At 40.0% G+C, this 21,143-nt stretch overlaps 1 protein-coding gene across 4 annotated transcripts in view; it reads right to left on the reverse strand.

The window, feature by feature from the left end:
- TNRC6B (trinucleotide repeat containing adaptor 6B) overlaps nt 1-21,143 on the reverse strand; it is a 262,411-nt gene that overhangs the window by 196,098 nt on the left and 45,170 nt on the right. For all 4 annotated transcript variants that reach the window (XM_073788147.1, XM_073788155.1, XM_073788158.1 and 1 more), the window contains exon 2: nt 1,832-1,905. The gene's annotated coding sequence lies outside the window, so the exon portion shown is untranslated. The remainder of the gene's footprint in view (nt 1-1,831; nt 1,906-21,143) is intronic.

The raw sequence follows: 21,143 nt of genomic DNA on the forward strand, positions 1-21,143 counted from the left end.
CACCTGTCTCTCCAGCACCATCGGCCAAGGTCTCTTTGTTCACTTTGTTCCAGCCATAGTGAACTACTTACAGCTTCCCAAATATGCCAGATTGTTTCGGGTTTCCATGTTTTTATTCATGTTACTCCCTTGGTCTTTCCTCTCCCTACTTCTCATTCGAGACTCAGCTTTTATAAAGTAATTCCTGTCTCACCTCTAGGCAGAACTGGTGATTCCTTCCTCAGTGTTCCCAGTGGATCTTGTTTGAATTTTACTACAAGATCTGTAACACTGTATTGGATTTATTTACTTACATTAATGCCTCTCCTATTAGATTATCAACGCTTTGATACCAGACACTATTTCTCATTAATCTCTGTATTAACAGATTACGTAAAACTGTGTACCCAGCATTTAATAAGTATCCAATAAATTTCTATGTAAGAATGACTGAATTAATCAACTAAAGCCTTTTTTGTTTAAATTGCAATAGGTATTTATTCAATAAATATTTACTGGGTCCCCACCACATGCCAGATGGTGCTGGGCTAGTGTGGTGTAGTAGAATGAGCTTTGGCTTTGAAGGAGCAGAACCATTATTCTTTGTCATTTCTTAGCTGTATAATCTTGAGCAAGTTACTTAACTTTCTAATCTTCATTATTTTCATCTATAAAACTGGTCAGAGGAGGTGTTACAAGAATGAAGTTAAATAATAGGACTTCCCTGGTGGCGCAGTGGTTAAGAATCCACCTGCCAATGCAAGGGACACGGGTTCAAGCCCTGGTCCGGGAAGATCCCACATTCCGCAGAGCAACTAAGCCCACGTGCCACAACTACTGAAGCCTGTGCACCTAGAGCCCGTGCTCCTCAACAAGAGAAGCCACTGCAACGAGAAGCCCGAACACCACAACGAAGAGTAGCCCCCACTCACCGCAACTAGAGAAAGCCCACGTGCAGCAGTGAAGAGTCAACGCAGCCAAAAATAAAAATATATAAATTAATTAATTAGTTAAAAAAAAAAATATATGTATAGCACTCAGCAAGGTGTCCAGAAGCAGCCAGTAGGCACTACAAAAACAGTTCCTTTCCAAGAATTCTCAAAGGGTTTACAGAGTAGTAAAGGAGACAGATACAAATAACTCTTAAAATAACGAATGCTTCATTGCTGTAACAACAACGGGTGCTCTTAGAACACAGATGAAAAAGAATTTCTGCCAGGAGAGTACAAGAAGGAAGAGTAAATAGTTGCATTCCTCTCCCCTCTTCCAAAATCTAAGCAAAGAGAAGAGCATCCATTAAAGCACAAAGCTGTGAAAAATAACTTCATGTCTGGGGAACAGAACATGGTCTGGTAAGGTTCACAGATAGGGGTTTATTAAAAAAGAAGCCAGAAACGTTGTTTGGGATTAGGTTTTGGAGGGGTTTGTAGGATGACATCTGCATTGACCGGGAGCCACGAGAGCTGTTTAAGCAAAGGTGCGACGTGAGCAAATCTATCGTTAGACGCTGACTCTGGCAGTGCGTGGACTACAGACCGGAGGGGGGAGGGACCGGAGGCAGAGAAGCGAGGCTACACTCACGTAAAACTGTGAAACTGCTAAATCTAAGAACAAATTCTAGCTTCATAAAAGGATGAGGCACCAAATGTCAGTATCAAACGAAATACAGGTGTTTTTAAAGGGACCTAGTGAAGTGGAAATGCAAAAGGGCTTGTGTGATGGCCACTTTAAATACCCTTCTGTAAGAGCTCTGGAAAGAAGCATTAATGTCAAAACGTACTTTTCTTCTTTTTAAGATGAAGACTCTCATTTCACTGTCAATACACGGTGGAAATAGATTTTTAAAACTTACCTTTGACAGTATCCTGGGGCAACACAAGCCCGTGAAGATGAGTCTAGACTACATTCAGTGCAAAAACCAAAACCCTGAAAAGAGAAGAAAATAACAATGAGCCTCATGCTCACAGCAAGATGCCATGGTACAAATCCAGGCTTCTCCACCTACCAGCTACTGACGCTTAGGCCAGTGGCCTAACAGCTCAAGCCTCAGCTTCCTCATTCAACATTGGGAGCAATAACAGCATCTTCCTCATAGGGTTCTTTGGAAGTTTAAATGAAATATGTGTAAAACACTTAATACAGGGCAGGGCACCAGCCACATGCTCTATAAAGGTGAATGGTTTTTAAGAATGTGAACTGAAATACTTTCTGAAGAAACATGACAACCTATGTTAAACCTTTATTATTTATTTAACTCATTTTTTCTACCAAAAAATACCAAATTGCCTTTTCAACTTCTCCATTTGACATGAGGATGTCTCATAATCACTGTAGATTCAATACATCCCAAACTGCACTCTTCATCCCCTCCGGCCCGTACCACCCCCGGACCCCATTCTCCTGTCTCCACTGTCTCAATCAAGGGTATAACTGGGACTTCCCTGGCGGTCCAGTGGTTAAGACTCCGTGCTTCCACTGCAGGGGGCACGATTTCGATCCCTGGTCAGGGAACTAAGATCTGGCATGCCATGTAGCACCGCCAAAAAAAATAAGGAGGGGGTATCATCCTCCACCCAGGTGCCTGGGTCAGAACCTCAGAGTCATCCTGGATTTCTCACCCCACCCCAGTCCTCTCACAGTCCATCAGCAAGTCCTGTCATTCCTGCTTTCACAATATGTATCTCAGATCCACACATAATTTTTTTTTGTTTGTTTGTTTGTTTTTTTTTGCGGTACGCGGGCCTCTCACTGCTGTGGCCTCTCCCATTGCGGAGCACAGGCTCCGGACGCGCAGGCTCAGCGGCCATGGTTCACGGGCCCAGCCACTCCGCGGCACATGGGATCTTCCCAGACCAGGGCACGAACCCGTGTCCCCTGCATCAGCAGGCGGACTCTCAACCACTGCGCCACCAGGGAAGCCCCATAACTCTTCATTTTCATTGTTGTCATCATTTCTTACTTGTGGAGGGCTCTTAGCTGGTGTTCCTGGGCCTACTCTTGCTCCGCTCCAATCTGTTTCTAATTAATTGCTGGAATGGCCTCTTCAAAATCAAATCAGATGACAGCAAGTTGCTAATAAGTGCAGTGAAAATGTTATTTCATGATGGAATGTTTCTCTCTTTATATATATGTGAAATATATACTCATATATATACAAATATACATGAAATGACAGCCATTTATTAGACATTGAGAGATCCCAGGCCAGTCCCTTCATTTTATAATGGCAGGAACAAATGCTAGAAGGATATTCTGCTCAACATGCTACACTGTCGTCAGAAAGATGGTCACTATTTGGAAGCTGGCCCCCTAGCTGATTTCAACTGGCCCCCTAGTTGATTTCACAATCAACTTAATGTTTCTGTCCAAGAAAGCACATTCCATTTCCCATGGCTACGGATTATAAATTATAGCTTTAGTCCTACATTTGAGGTAGTGTTTTACTGAATCTCTAAAGCATCTTGCTGCTCTCTTATCTCTCATCATCTCCACCTTAGCTTATTTTTTTAAGTGTTTGAATAAATAAATCTCAGATGGAATGGTGTTGTGATATTAGTGACATTTTAATTATTATCTTTACCCTTCTTTTATACACACTATTATCCCAGCAATCTTCCTTTCTAAAAAGCCAATTTGACCTTTGAGCATACCACTGCCAAAATTCAGTCAATACCTACCCACTACCCTTAGGGTTAAATTCAAGATCTCTCTAGCCCCATCGTCACTTCACATTCTAGTCACATGGACTGCACAGGGTTTCCTCGCTCACTAACGTCTCTGAGGGCCCTGTGCCTAATTCCCTTCTACTCCTCTTTTTTTTTTTTAATAAGGGGTGCTATTTATTTATCTATTTTTGGCCGCATCGGGTCTTAGTTGCGGAATGTGGGATCTTCATTGAGGTGCGAGGGCTTCTCTCTAGGTGTGGCGCACGGGCTCTCTAGTTGAGGCATGTGAGCTCAGTAGTTGCAGCATGTGGGCTTAGTTGCCCTGTGGCATGTGGGATCTTAGTTCCCCGACCAGGGATCCAACCCACGTCCCCTGCATTGGAAGGTGGATTCTTTACCACTGGACCGCCAGGGAGGTCCCCCTTCTACTCCTCCTTTAAGATCTGCCTCAGGTGTTAGCTCCCGAAAGCTTCCTGTACCCTTCCTGGTTGCACTAAGTGTTCCTCCTCTGAGAAATACCATATAATACTGGTAATATCCATGGGTCTGTTTTCTTCACACAACAGAACTCTCTGACAACAAGGACTATCTATGTCTTACATTAACTTTGAATTTGGTATCGGGTAGGAGTTCAATAAACATAAGCTGAACTGAATCCTGACGTGATTCCAATAACTCAGTACTGCAGTGTGGACGCTTCCACACTGCACTGGGGAAAGATGAAGAAGCTAGTTGCAACTTCCAAGATGGGCCTGGCCCTCACAGAGGATGTAAACCTTGTGGTTACGTGTGACGCTCAGCACCTCAGAGAAAGACAGGATTCTTAACTTTTTCTCAACTGCAGACTATCAAGATAAGACCGACTAATTTTCAGTTCTCTATTGTGGTTAGTTTCTGCCCCGGCTAAACATTCTTCTCCAGACTTATCAGTAGTCTAAATTCTATACCAACTTCATAAAGTAGCCCATTATTACATATCTTGCTAACAGACAAGCTTAGGACACTGGCCAGCTCTGTCCTTTGCCTGCTTGGCAGTTGGTCCCGGACGCTTGCCGGTGGTCAGTGATGGAAAAGGAGTTAAAACAGAGGAGAGGCAGGCGGGGGGAACTGGGCAGTTTTCCAAGTACTCTGGAAACCAGTTTTTACAGGACAGCTTCATTACTTTCTCTGCAGGGCTGTAAACCTCTGTATCAGATGCACTCATATTCAAGATAAACAAAATTTTATTCTAAAATCAACATTTAAAATTATCTAGTTGAAGTTATCTACAGCACTAATTTCCTTCTAAGGTATGAGTAATGGCAAATTCCTTCCAAACATCATTTTGAAATGTTCAGAACTACACTGCAATCCTTCCACCTGAGCATGTGTAGCCACGGCAGTAAACTATTTGAACTGCTCCAGTTCTCTCTATTCTCTTGCAGAATAACCAGATTGGCCTTGAAATTCACACAGAGGGGTGGGAAGGTTCAGTGGATCTTGGACTAAATCAATTCCCAGGCCCTGCAAAACTTCAAGTAGGCTTCAAGAGCTCCTCCACAGTTAAGTATGGAACTAAACTCACAGATGTAATTAGAACTGAAATCTTTCACATGGTTGAAAGAAATACAAAGTCAATAAACTATATTTACTAATAACACCTCTGATATGATAAAGTTTTAATTTTCAAACTTGGTTGTTTAGCATGATTCTTTTAAATTTAGTTTCAATTCTCATTTCAAAAAAACTCAAGCAATATGAATAAAGCCCTTGACCATGGTCCTCTCTCTCCCTTCCCTGGTCTTCCCAGGACTCACCACTGTTATCTGTTTGATAACCGTCATGATTCTTGAGATGCAGATTATTAAGAATATACCTGTAAACTTTTAAGTGAATCACAAATAACACTGAAAACCCTGACTGTCTACCTTGTTGGCGACTGGCCTAACTTCAAGCAAGATGTCCGGAAGAGATGCCTTAAGTGAGGCAGCAGATGTGAGGGTGGAGCAAAACACCAGCAAAGAAGCCCAGGAAGGTATTCCCAGGAGGCAAGCATAGACCAGGAGATTCTGGGCAGATGGGAGGGTACCACACATCCAGCTCTATAAGCGGGGCACCCAGCCCAAGTGGGCAAAAAGGAACCTATTTAATTAACACCAATGATAAAGTCAAAAGTCTAAGGAGCGCAGGTGGAAGCTGTTCTGCTACAGGTCAATGGGTTTATTTAGCCACCAATACCTGAGGGTTGTTATTGTTCCAAGATCTGGAAATGCTTTCCAGTTTCCGATCACTTCTACTTCAGTTCAACACTTTGGAAATTCTGTAAAAATGTTCAAGTCTGCCCACTCCTAAAAACATCCCCTTTAATCCTAAAATTTCCTCCAACTTCTGCACCCTCCATCCCCTCTTTCCTCTCTTACTCAAGCTCTTAAAAAAGAAGCTTTTGGGACTTCCCTGGTGGCTCAGTGGTTGAGAATCTGCCTGCCAATGTAGGGGACATGGGTTCGAGCCCTGGTCCGGGAAGATCCCACATGCCGTGGAGCAACAAAGCCCGTGTGCCACAACTACTGAGCCTGTGCTCTAGAGCCCACGAGTCACAACTACTGAAGCCTGTGAGCCACAACTACTGAAGCCCACGTGCCTAGAGCCTGTGCTCCACAACAAGAGAAGCCACTGCAATGAGAAGCCCGTGCACCGCAACAAAGAGTAGGCCCCACTCGCCGCAACTAGAGAAAGCCTGCACGCAGCAACGAAGACCCAACGCAGCCATAAATAAATAAATAAATAAATAAATGTGTGTGTGTGTGTGTGTATATATATATATATATATATATATATATATATATAGCAGTATGCGGGCCGCTCACTGCCGTGGCCTCTCCCGTTGTGGAGCACACGCTCCGGATGCGCAGGCCCAGCAGCCATGGCTCACGGGCCCAGCCGCTCCGCAGCATGTGGGATCTTCCCAGACCGGGGCACGAACCCGCGTCCCCTGCATCGGCAGGCGGACTCTCAACCACTGAGCCACCAGGGAAGCCCTAATTAATTAATTTTTTAAAAAAGAAGACGTTTTTATTTGTGGTGTCAGTGTCCTTATCTCTCATACACTTGCTAAGCATCAAAATTTGGTTTCTTTCCCTATCACTCTCTGTTGTCAAATACAGTGGATATCATTGAATTTTTTGCTTTAACCTCTCTTTGGCATTTAAAAATTAGAATGACCTGAAACCCTTGTCATTTGGGAGCTCCTTTCCTATCTTGATGTTAAGGATACTGCAGATCCCGTCGCTAGGCCAGGGGCACCTTGCTTTAGTTCCTGGTCCCTTGGCTGTGTCTGGGTCCCCCTGTCTCCCTAGGTTTGCAGCCAGCCCAAGGCCCCTGTCAATACTGTTGATTTTCAGGTTCTCACCATGGGCAGAGTGTTGCTGGGTAAGAAGCTGCTGCTTCTGTACATGGAGGGTTGGAGGACAGGTGTTGTGGTAAAGGAATCCAACTCAATTCCTGTCTTCAAGGATTGAGCCTAGTTCTGATGCTCAAACTGATATGGACCATATTTAGTCCCTTTATCCCACAGAAGAGGCCAAATGCATCAGTTTTGCTATCTTGACTTAGACCATTTCCTTCCAGTCTCTTTTGCTGGACAGTCTTTCTCTACTTGTTCTTTCATTATTGGTATGTTCCTCGGGAATTCATCCTCCCTTTTTCTTTTTATTATAAACCAGGGGTCCCCAACCCCCGGGCCATGGACAGATGCCGGTCCACGACGTTAGGAACCGGGCCGCACAGCAGGAGGTGAGCGGCAGGCGAGCGAGCGAAGCTTCATCTGCTGCTCCCCGCCGCTCCCCGTCGCTCGCATTACCACCTGAACCATCCCCCTACACCAGTCCGTGGAAAAATTGTCTTGCACAAAACCGGTCCCTGGTGCCAAAAAGACTGGAGACCGCTGATACAAACTCATGTCCTTATTCTCTCCCACAGATTTAACTACTAGCTATATCTTGATGACTCCCAAATCTCTCTCTAGGGCTCCTCTTTCTTACAATCTTCAAAGCCATCTATAGAGCTTCCTAATGTCAGTGGACTTCTGTACCCCATGTTCCACAGGTCCCTAAAACGCCACGTAATGACACAAAATAATTCGCCTCTCTACAGAATCCTAGCATCCCACTCAAATAAAAACGCAACGTAATGACACAAAGTAATCTGCCTCTCTACAGAATCCTAGCGTCCCACTCAAATAAAAATCTGGGACCATCAGCAGCATCTTGCTCTCACTAAACTCTGTCAGTTCTAATCCCCAAATATTTCAACAGGTACTTTCTTCCCTATTCCTACTGTCACTGCCTTAGTTCCAGCATAGTTTCTCACCAGATTTATTCCATTTGTTTTTTAATTGATTTTTTTACCCTCAAGACCCACCCCACCCCCACTGCCATTAGAATTACCGTTGTAAAGTGCAAAACCACAGTGCCTTTGCAATGTCTCTCATCCATCTTCAAGATGAAATCTAATTCCCACTGCGTGGTATAAAGCCCAGGATCCATTCTCCTCTCAGCTTCATTTCACAAAACCACATTGCTTTCAATTTCCCTTAAGCACCACATGGCTTTGTGTGCCTGTGACTTTGTACATGCTGTTTCCCCTTGGACTCCTTCCCACTCACAGGGCAAATTTCTTCTCAACCTTCAAGATGCAAGAAAAGGGAAACCTTTCCTATGAAGTTTGTCTTGATTCCTCTCTGGATGGGTCCTTCCTCTGGTCCGTGTATATTTTTCCACTAGGCTTGTTTATGTCGTGTATACTACAAGGTCATAAGCTTCCTGAAGGCAGAAACTGCTAAGTCTTTTTATCACAGTATCACCATCATTTGAAACAGTGCTAGTGCAAAGGATATTCCAATAAGCTCTTATGAAATAAAAACATACATTTTTGGGGAAAAAGAAAATCAACTCAATACAATATTCTTAGTTTACTCAAATAAGGATGCTGCTTATCGCTTGTAACAATATATCCAGGGGGACTTCCCTGGTGGCGCAGTGGATAAGAGTCTGCACTCCCAGTGCAGGGGGGCCAGGTTCGATCCCTGGTCAGGGAACTAGATCCCAAATGCATGCCGCAACTAAAGAGTTTGCATGCCACAACTAAGGAGCTGGCGAGCCGCAACTAAGGAGCCCTGGAGCCGCAACTAAGGAGTCCACCTGCCACAACTAAGACCTCACACAACCAAATAAATAAATAAATAAATATTTAAAAGCAAACAAACAACAACAAGAAAACAATACATCCAAGGCCACATTACAGATTCCATCCATTCATTCATTCATTCAGTGAATGAGCCACCTGCCAGTTATCATGCTCTGTTCTAGAAACACCATGGTGAAGTTATGCTAGGCTCTCGGGGCAGTGTGCTACTTGCATGGACCCACAGACTTCCAGGGAGAAGCTGTGAAGAAACTCTGGGACTGAGAGCAGGACCCTGGCATAAAGATGTTAAATTTATTATATCTTGTAAGTCAGGGAGGGTTGCCTAATAAAAAACAAACTCAGTCTGAAGCAGGGATGATGAAAAAGGCACGTGCTTCACCTTCAACCACTAATCCAGTTTGGTCAAATGGAACTAATGCCCTCTCACTTAGTCCAGGACAACTTGTCAATTCTTTAACAGAAAGTAAAGCTACCCTCTGAAGACCTACACACACTGCAAGTCACTTGGAGATGGGGGCGGGATGGTAGGGAATAATGACTGCCAGCTACAAGAACAGCAAAGGCAGCTACTGGAACAGCAGATTCAACTCAACCAGCTTTCCTGATGCTTACGAAATGCCCAGCACCATGCTCAGCGTTTTCAGAGCAAGGGCCTCTGGCCAGGTTTTACTGAAAGCATTGGCCACATAAGAATCAAACAGATTAACATGCTCAGCTTCTGTACCCAATTCATTGACGATCTATGATCAAAAAGCCTTTATTCTTTTTCCATATTGTATATTTTATGTAGGTTTTTTAAAAATCAAATAGCTATTTCTATTTCTATGAAGGTTCTTCATAAAATTTCAAATGCATATTGGTTCTCCATTAAACCAGTAAGTGAAATTTTAATATTGATATTGAAGATAATAATAATATGAATAACCATTAACTATTTATGCTGTGCTCAGCAATACACATCGTGGACATCTCAAAAAACTCTCATTTAAGCTATGCTCCCTGTCCTCAGAGGTCTTAACACTGTTGATAAGTGTTGATAAGAAAACTAGCACTCCAATCAATTCCACAAAAACTAAGCACTAAGCTATGTGGCACAGAAGTTTTGAGGATGCAGAGAAAATGGTGGGCTAGACAATCTGTGCAGCCTTCAGAGAGAAACGAAGATTCGTGCTGGAATTGACGGGATCTAAAGCAGTGATTCTCAAACCTTTTCGGCTCAGGGTCTCTTTACATTCTTAAAAATTATTAAGGACCCCCAAAAGCTTTTGTTTAGGTGGGTTGTAATTATCAATATTTACCACATTAAAAATTAAAACTATGAAAAATTTAAAATATTTATTCATAAATATTTAAACATACAAATGATTATGTTAACATTTTAAAATTAAAAACCATATTTTAAAGGATACAAAATTTGAGAAAAGTGCCATTTTTTAACATTTTTGCAAGTGACTTTAATATTTTGCAAATATCAGACAACAGCTGTATCCTAACATCTGCTTTTGCATTCAACCTTTTGCAGTACCGCATGCCATGCAGCCTCTGGAAAACTCCACTGTACACTCAGGAATGAGTTTAAAAGGCATATATCATCTTAATGTTATTAAATAATTGTGATTTCATGTACCTCCTGAAAGGGTCTAGATGGGGGGTGAGGAGGGATCCATGGATCACAATTTGGGGGATCATTAATTTTAAAAGAGAAAGAAAATGGGATAAGCAAGGGCTGGGCAGGAAGGAAATGTGTGGCTCGAGAGCCGTAACTTCCAAGTAAGCAATGCTTACTCCTAAAATCTTGGCTACAACCAGGCTCACCTCCATCGTGAGCCTCAGAGACAGAAATGGCAGGGCAAGGTGGGGACAAGAAGCCTCCACCTCACTCCATGGTGCGTCTGTGCCTGTGGAAGAGGCTCTGCTGCCCTCGGCAACATTCCCTGGAGGCCATGTCAGGCTTTCCTCTCTGGCGCCTACACTGTGCTCTCCTCCTAGAAGCTGTAAATGGCTCACAAGAAACTGCCTTGCCGGGCCTTCCCAAGGCTGTGTTTACTAACTACTAAATCATCTCCCTGCTACAGTCTCAAATTCTTCAGACATTTCTTGATCTGGCTGTCTTAAAAAGCACATTTAACATCAGCCACGTAGCCAGTTTTTCCTTGCCAATAATCATGGGAGTTTGCTATTCGGTTCCTGTGCATCTTGCGACTGTAAAAACAGTTCCCGGAGCATCATATGTCATGGATCTAGTTGCCATAAACTGAAAACATTTTCTTCATATTTTGTGGCACAAACTAAAAGCATTCTGGATGCGATTTGCATACAGTCCATCTCTGGCCAAAAAAAGAGGTTTAAATATATGGATAGACGGAGAAAGGGGGGTGGTCATTACCATCGTTAAACTGTTTTATCATCAGTGTTCGATAGTGTATAACTATGGTAAAATTCTAAATTAAAAAATAACATTCTAAAATTACCCTGCAATAAGTACAGTTGTTCATTTTATGTAGCAAGCTTTAAGTTGTCTAACAGTTATTTTATAGCTGAGAGAAGCACAGATGAAACAGAAGCTTCTTTTTTGGTCTTTTAAATAAAAAATATAAAAAATAAAAACAATCATGAATCTATATAGTTTTCAGTCTTTTTTATTTTATTTTTTTAGTAAACATATTTATTAAGGCCTCTTTGACCAGAAGAGAATGGATCATTTTGAAGTCAAAGTGAAACTAAAACTTTAAAAGAGATTTCTGGTTCTGGGAATGGTAAACTAGGTAATTCAGACGAACCATCCTATCTTGCTAAAAACAGCCCAGAAAATCTGGACAAAATATAAAAAAATATCTTAAAGGCAGAGGAGCACTAATAAGTTAATTAAGAATTACCATACACAAAAATCAATTCCAGTTGAACTATCTACCCCAAAGGGGAAGTTAAATAATAAAGCTTTTGGAAAACAATGTAGGATAAAGTTTCCATTACCTAGGCATAGGGAAGGATCTCTTATTAAACAGGAAACAAAAACTATCTATTATCAAAAAACAGACAAATATAATGATACCAAAATTCAGCTTTTGTTCACCAAAAGACATCCTCAGGAAAACAAAAAAGCAGGTCATATAAAACCAATAAAGGGCTCATATTCAAAATAATAAAGAGTTCTAAAATGAAAAAAAGGGCAGATAACAATAGGAAAATGGGCAAGAGGCAAGATGAGGCACATCACCAAATAAACAAACAAACTACATTATCTAAATGGCCAATGAACATATGAAAAGGTGTCTAGCCTCAATAGTAAGAAAAATACAAAAGAAAATCACAATGGAAAATAAAAAAGAAAATCATAATGACATAACATTATATACCAGAATAACTAAAAATTTTAAAGTCTGATAATAACAAGTGTGGCCAAGGATATGGAACAACCCGAACAACCATGTACTACTTGTGTGAATGTAAACTGTTATATCCACTTTGGAATACAGTTTGGCATTATTCTTCTAAAGTTAAAGACAGACATACTCCATGATCCAGCAATTGCACTCCCAGGTATATACCCCAAAGAATTCATGCACATGTGCACCAAAAGATATACAAAAATATTCAGAGCAGCACTATTATAACAGCCCCCAAGTGGGAACAAGCCAAATATTCTCAAGAGTAGAATGGATAAATATATTCTGGCGTATTCATAAAATGGAATACCATACAGAAATGAAGATCAAGAAACAACAGCCATATACAGCAACCTGGATGGATCTCACAAACATAATGACCACAAACAAAAGAATATATATAGCATGTGACTGTGTCCAAAATCAGCCGCAACTATAATGTTTAGAGGTACATAGGAAGGAAAGAAAGAAATCAGAAGAGTGGTTACCTGTAGGTGGGAGTGGGGGGGGATCACTAGAAAAGTCACTAAAAAGAGCTGCTGGGTCCCTCCCTGCAATGTCTTATTCTTTGACCTCAGAGGTGGTTATTTTAAAATAACTAAGTTTTACATTTGTATTTTATGCACTTTCTGGTTGTGTGATATATTTCACAATAAAAAAGGATGAAAGCAAAACAAAAATAAAATTAATACAAAGGAAAAAGTGGTATCTTTGGTATAACTTTAAAAATTAGATGACAGAACCCCAATTCCTTAGCTGGCATCCTGGCCCTTCATTATCCAGCCCTGTCCTTCTAGTCTTATCTCTTGCCACCCACCTTTCTTCACAAGTAGTACAAGGAGCCTGCCACACTCGTTCTCAACCCTGTGCTTTCTTTAGCTTTACTCGTGGTATTTCTGTGTCTAGAAAACCATGTAGACAAAACCCAATCATCGTTCTGCAAGGCTAAGTACAAGCTGTCATTCAAGACACAGCCTGGGTGTCACCTCCAGTGAGACACCTTTTCAGGAGACACAGATTCTAGAGCCTCACTGCCTGGTTCAAATTCCAGATTTGCCATTTACTGGGCATGTGACCTTGGTCAAGTTACCAACCTTAGTTTTGTAGCTTCCTCATCTGTAAAAAGGGGTAAAAATACTCCTGCCCTCACCAGGTTCCTGTAATGATTAAATGAGTAAATATATGCAAAGTGTTTGGAACATGCCTGGGAGAGAGTAAACGCTAGGTATTAGCTATTATTATTATCTAGCTACTATTACTAGCTATTATTATCAAGTATTATTATTAACTAGGTATTAGCTATTATTATCATCAATATACTCTGATAACCTCCTCCCTATCCCCCAAAGGCCCTCCAGATTAGATACTCTTCCGCTGGGTTCCCATGGCTCAGTATTATAGCTTATTTTCCTTTATACAGCTCTTATGGATAGTTACTTCCTTGAGAGCAGGAACTAAATCTTTCACATCTCAATCCCCAACATTTAGAACGGTGCTTGATATGTAGTAGATGCTCAATGAATATCTATGGAATGAATAAGCTACAAAGACTGCAAACATGTATCTATATCACATATAAGAGTAGTCCTTTTGTGGGGACTTCCCTGGCGGTCCAGTGGTTAAGACTCCATGCTTCCAATGCAGGGGGCACGGGTTTGATCCCTGGTTGGGGAACTAAGATCCTGCATGCCATGTGGCCAAAAAAAAAAAAAGAAAAGAGTAGCCCTTTGGTGCTGCCCAATGCGTGTGTACACTACAAACTGGAAGCATCATCTTGATGAGATTTCTACAGCAAATACCTCAGAATATGGATGGAGACTCCCTCTGGCAGCAACAAATGAGAGACAATAATACTCGTCCTATGCACCTGTTGTGAGGCTACTGTGAGGTTCAAATGATAATGACTATGAAAATATTTTTTAAGTGTGAAGCTCTACAATATAAAGTTTTATCACCTTAATAAAACAACAGGATTATTGTTGAATTGCAAGTCTGGAAAGGGATTTAAGGGATTAATAAGGAATTAATATAATGTAAAAATGCAATCTGACATGGTCTTAGATAAGATTTTTTATTTTCAGGTTAAAATATTATGCAATGAAATTTTCTGATTTTCTCATTTGGTTATTAAAGATTTATGTACTGTCAAAACAAATATTTATGTATATATGAATGTTCACAGCAGCATTATTCATAATAGGCCAAAAAGTGGAAATCACCCAAATGTCCACCAACTGGTGAATGAATAAACAAACTGTGGAACATCCACCCAGTGGAAAACTACTCAGCAATAAAAAGGAACGAACTACTGATACATACTACACAACGTGGGTGAACCTCAAAAACATGCTTGGTAAAAGAAGCCACCCATGAAGGCTACATATTTTATGATTCCATTTAAATGAAATGTTCACAAAAGGCAAATCTACAGACAAAGTAAATTAGTGGTTGCCTAGGGATGGGAGTTGGAACAAGGATTGACAGCAAATGGGCATAAAGGGTCTCTGCGCTGATGGAAACGTTCTAAAATTGAGTTGTGATGATGACTACACAACTGTGTAAGTTTACTGAAAATGTTTTAATTTCATACTTAAAATGGGTGAATTTATGGTATGTAAATTATACCATAATAAAGTTGTTTTTTAAAATACAAATATTTGGCATTCTTTTACAGCTAGCTATACTTCCCACATCTTCAAAATCTCACCCAGGGACTTCTCTGGTGGTCCAGTGGTTAAGACTCTGTGCTCCCAATGCAGGGGGCCCAGGTTCGATCCCTGGTCAGGGAACTAGATCTCACATGCCGCAACTAAAGCTCTCACACCGCAACTAAGAAAAGATTCCGCATGCTGCAACTGAAAGACCCCACATGCCACAACTAAAAATCCCGCATGTGACAACGAAGATCCCAAGTGCCACAACTAAGACCCAGCGCAGCCAAATAAATAAATATTAAAAAATATAAAATAAAATCTCACCCACACATGGGACCAAATAACATAAAATTAACAAGAAAAATCAGCTTTTAAAAATTAAAAAATAAAAATATGTCACATACTAAATATCTTAAAAACCCAAAGCGCCATCTCTATACTTATTTTCCAATCCAGGAGCAACAAATAATGATCTTGATAAACAGGCTTTCACTGTCATTGTTCATTTCATCCCACCTGTACAAACATGCACTCTTGCCTCATTTGCATTTGTAATTGCAAATATAAATATTTGGCACAATGTCTCCCCCTTTTTTATGGCCAAACAGCAAGCATAAGAAAAAGGTAAATACAAGAAAGCATAGTGTATAATGAGATAAAAATAATGATATACATACAATAAACAGGATTTCTAAATAGGGTATAAACTAACCCTTAGAAATCAACAGTCTTTATACAAATGTATTTCAGATTGAATTCTACAAGTCCTAAAATGCTATCCAAATTAGTTTGCCGAACTGGAATTGTTAAATTGGATATTGCTTAAAGTAGGTCACTGGCACGGGCCTGAAAGTATTTGGTAATGCAGAGTTCTACTTGCAAAATCATTTGTCATAATGAGATCTGACTTAGACACAAGAGGAGAAACCACACTGGTTGGGTGTCGACTGTCAGTTGTATTTTATTCAAATAAATCTCATTTTAGATGTATCACACTGCAGATTCTTGAACAGGGAAATAACAAGATGAAAGAAGTGTTTTCGAAAAAAGTAAATCTGGTGGCAATGTTCAGAAAATGCCTCTTTTGCTTCCTGCTCCTTTCTCTCTCACATCGACGCAGTCTCCAAAGGCCATTAATCTTCTGAAATGTCATTCAGGTTTCTTCCTTTCTTTCTACTTCTACTCTCACTACAATAATCCTAAATTGTGTCAGGAGTCATTAAAGGACAGGAAAACTGGGAAAAACTGGCCCAAACTAGAGGCCATTAGAATAATCTAGATGGAAAAGAAGAGGACTTGGTCTCGAGCAGTGGTTCTCAAAGTGTGGTCCCCAGACCAGAAGCATCAGCATCACCTGGGAACTGGATAGAAATGTAAATTCTCAGGCTTTACTAAGACCTACTGAATCAGAAACTCTGGGGGCAGGGCCGGCAATCTGTGTTAAGGAGCCCTGCAGATGATTCTGATGTAGGCGTAAGTTTGAGAATTAGTGGTTTGGAAAGAAGCAGAGAAGAAGGAATTGGCCAAGATGAGGAGAGAATTTGGGAACCTGATAAGAATTTCTATCACAATGTCCCTCCAATCTCCAACTCAACCTATCCAAAAAGAACTCTTCTCCAAACCTCTCTCCCAAGAATTATTCATTCCTGATATCACAACCCTCTATGTTGCTTACATTCAATCTCCCTTCCCACTAGCCCTCATCCAACATACTAATCTTGTTGATTCCACAGTTGAAGCTCTAGTCAATCAAGGAGAAAAGAAATGCACCATATAAGGGAAATTATGATAAAAAGGACTCTTTAAATCAGTGAAGAAAAGATGAATTATTCAATAAATGGTTTTGGAATAACCAGCTAGTTATCGTGGGAGTGGAAAGTGGAAAGCTATATTCCTTCCATCAATTCTGAGATGGGTATTTTTTTCTTTATATGTTAACATCTCTGAAATCCAGACAGGTTTTACAATTAATGCCATCTTATATCTTACAGTTAATTGACAGCATTCTTTTTTCTTAGTGGAGCATAAAATAATGGCATGTCTTATAATTGATGGCATCTTAAATTCAATAAAATATGGTAATATAACCCCTAACATTTACTGAATGCATACTATGGGCCAGTCACAACGCTTTAGATTTAATAACTCATTTACTTATTTAAAACACCCCACAAAGTGTATTACTGTCATCCCATTTCACAGAGAAGGAAACTGAAGCAGAGAGCTTAAACAACATAGTCAAGGGCAGCAGAACTCAAGCTGACTCCAGAGCTTAAGCTCTTAACTACTGTGTTATAACTGAAAGCTCAAAAACACTCTTCTATTTCCTCCATTCATCATAAAATGGTCTTTATTTCAAAATAAAGATTTTGTCATCATTTTTGAAAGATAATTATTTTTCTCTCAGCCCTTCGACAACAGCATTCTGTCTCGTGGCTTCCACTCCAGCTAAGGAGAAGTCAGCTATCAACCTGTAGTCTGAGAACAGTCTGCTTTCTCTCTCTGGCCACTATTACGATCTTATATTTGCCAATGTATTTAGGGGATATTTCTCTGTCTTTATCCTGCTTGAACTTCCTAATTCAGAGGATTCAAGTTTTTCATCAATTTTGGAAAATCTCAGTCATTATCTCCTCAAATACTCCCTCTCTCCCAATTTTTCTATTATCTCCTTCCAGAATTCTGATTAGACGTTACGTTAGACCTCATTCTATCTTTCACATGCCTTAATCTTTCTTTTATATTTTCTCTTTGTCTCTCTGGGTTTTCTGTGGGCAATTTCTTTAGCTCTATCTTCTAGCTCATTAGTTCTCTCTTCATGTGTCTAATCTGCTATTTAACTTGTCGATTAACTACTAAATTCAATAATCGTGTTCTTCAGTTCTGAAATGGTTCTTTTTAAAACATATCTGGTTATTAATATCTTTTAAAACAGCTAGTCAGATAGCTCTACAACAACGCACAGCAATTGAAAAACCCGGCCACAACGTATGGGACTTTCAACCTAGTTATTTCGGATGGTCTCAGTTACCTAGTTATGCTTTTAATCTCTGTTTTTATTGCTTTAAAGATATCAAATATTTTTACTTTATGTTCAGTTTCCAATCATTACAATATATAGTCTTTTCAAATCAGGTGATTTTATTTCTGCTGACTCACTCATTGCGGCTTGTGTCCTAAGTGCTTTGTGATTTTTCATCGTGGGCTTCTGTTCTGTGGAATTTTATTTGTGGGACTTGTTTGAGTCCTAAGTAGGGTATTTTTTCTCCTGAGAATATTTGTGTTGCTCTGTCAGGTTCCTGGAGGAACTACTAACCCAAGAACAATTTAAAGTAAATTAGCCTGAGTTTCTCATGCTACACAGACAGTATGAATTCAAATCCACATCCACACATGGGCCAGTTCATGGTTATGAATCCTTAGGGGAGATTTCCAAAAAATTTATTATGGAAAAATTTAAGCACAAAAGTAGGCAGAATAATATAATGAACCTTCATGTGCTCATCATCAGCCTAAATAATTGTTAACTCCTGGCCAACACTGTTTCATCTGTATCCAACCCACATCTGTCTCCCTGCCTCTGCATTAGTTTCAAATCAAACCTATTTCATGGATAAACACATCAGTATTCATCCCTAATACATAAAAAAAAAAAACTCTTTAAAAATTCACACTGCCACTATTACACTTAAAAATATTAATAATTCCAATACCAGCAAGTAACCAGTGGCTATTCAAATTTCCAGTTGTCTCATAAATATACAAGGTTTTGTTAGTTTGTTTGCTTTGATGTGTTTTTCCTTTGCAACTTATTTGTGGAAGAAACCAGGCTATTTGTCCTGTAGGGTTTCCTATAGTCTGGATTTTTCTTATTAGACCCCCATGTTGGTATTTAACATGTTGCTCTGTCCTCTGTAATTCTTATAAACTGGTACTCAGATCCAGAAGCCAGATCAATTTGTATAGGAAAAGAAAAATATATGCTTAATGCAGCATTAACAAATGGTAACCAATAAGCTTTTATAAAGTATCATCATGAACTCATAAATGTATCAGTTAATGTTTTTATTGGTATTCAAATTGTCTCATCACTGGCCAAAGGGAGTCTCTTCATGTATGTTCTTGGGCCCTTTTGATATGACCTTGTAGTCTTTGATGACCTCCTTGTAATACGGTGTAACAAGAAATTCTAGGTTTAGCTTTATCTTGTATAATTCCTACTGCAGAAGTGGATAAGCTATCCAAGGAATCCTGCTTCCTTTTGTGAGAATTTGTATTTTGAGACTGTAATTTGGGCACTAGGGTTACATACGGCTACTGGGTTGATCATTGCTTCCAGGGCTTTTCAGTGGAATAAGGTAGCAGGTAGTTTTTTTGTTTTGTTTTTTTTTTTAAGATAAAATATATCAAGAGTTCTTCCAAAAACTTCCAATTCAAAATCAAGTTAATCAAGAGAATGAGAAGACAAGCCACTGAATGTGAAAGACGTATTTGCAAAAGACATATCTGATAAAGGACTGTCACCTACAATATACAAAGAATGCTTAAAACAATAAGAAAATGAACAACCCAATTAAAAAATGGTCAAAAGACCTGAACAAGACACATCACCAAAGAAGACACACAGATGGCAAATAAGCATATGAAAAGATGCTCAACATTATATGTCATTAGGGAATCATGAATTAAATGAGATACCACTGCACATTGATTAGAATGGCCAAAAATTGAAACAGTGACAACACCAAATGCTGACAAAGACATGGAGCAACAGGAATGCTCACCATGGCTGGTGGGAATGCAGTACATAGTACAGCCACTCTGGAAGATGGCTTGGCGGTTTCTTACAAAACTACAGTCTTATGATCCAGCAATCACACTCCTTGATATTTACCCAAAGGAACTGAAAACTTATTTCCACACAAACACCTGCACACTGACGTTTACAGCAGCTTTATTCATAATTGCCAACACTTGGAAGCAAGTAAGATGTACCTCAGTAAGTGAATTGATAAATAAACTAAAAATGGATTATTCAGCACTAAAAAGAGATGAGCTATCAAGCCATGAAAAGACATGGAGGAAACTTAAATACATATTACTAAGTGAAAGAAGCCAATCTGAACAGGCTACATACCATATGATTCCAACTACACGACATTCTGGAAAAGGAAAACTATGGAGGTAGAAATAAGATCAGAGGTTGCCAGGGGTTCTTGGTTGGAGGGAGGGAGGAATAAGGGGAGCACAGAGGATTTTTAGAGCAGTGATAACTACTCTGTATGATACTGTAATAGTGGACACATGTCATTAAGCATTTGTTAAAACCCAAAGAATATACAGCACCAAGAATGAACCCTAATGTAAACTCTGTAGATTTTGGGTGACAATGATGTGTCACTGCAGGTTCTTCAATGGTAACAAGTGTACCACTCTGGTGCAGGATGTTGATAGCAGGGGAAACTAGGGGTTGGGTGTGGGGAAGGAGGTATATGGAAACTCTGTACTTTGTGCTCAATTTTACTGTGAACCTAAAACTGCTCTAGAAAAATAAGCCTATTTTTTAAAAAACCAAGTTAACATGGTTTTTTGTTTGTTTGTTTGTTTTTGTTTTTGCGGTACGCGGGCCTCTCACTGTTGTGGCCTCTCCCGTTGCAGAGCAACAGGCTCCGGACGCGCAGGCTCAGCGGCCATGGCTCACGGGCCCAGCCGCTCCGCGGCATGTGGGATCTTCCCGGACCGGGGCACGAACCCGTGTCCCCTGCATCGGCAGGCAAACTCTCAACCACTGCGCCACCAGGGAAGCCCTAACGTGGTTTTAATTAACTTCTTTTATTTTATATCTGCATCTCCTTTCACCTATGTTGAGAATCGGAATCTCAACAACACTGAAAATGATAAAATATCACATAAGTACTCATTTACTTTATCTGACAATACACACACACCAATCTCTGAATGACAATACTGATACCATCGCCAATCATATACGGGTACACTTGAAGGGTTTTCTTGTTTTGCTGTTGTTTTTTGCAGTTCTTTTTTTGTCCTTAGGGTATATACCATTAAGGATATAACGTTCAAATTACTGAGTTTTAAATTTTAGGTTCTTTGTTTCTTGTTATTTTCAATTTTCAAGGATTGCTTTTTTAAAGAAAATTAACTTTGCCTTATAATATTTAAGTATTTGCACGGAGTCAAATCTACAAATACACTATACTCAAAGCAGTCTTGCTCCTATCCCCGTCCCCTCTACCTTATTTCCCTTCCTTCCT

Source organism: Tursiops truncatus, chromosome 11, assembly GCF_011762595.2.
Source record: "Tursiops truncatus isolate mTurTru1 chromosome 11, mTurTru1.mat.Y, whole genome shotgun sequence".
Taxonomy (NCBI): Eukaryota; Metazoa; Chordata; class Mammalia; order Artiodactyla; family Delphinidae; genus Tursiops; species Tursiops truncatus.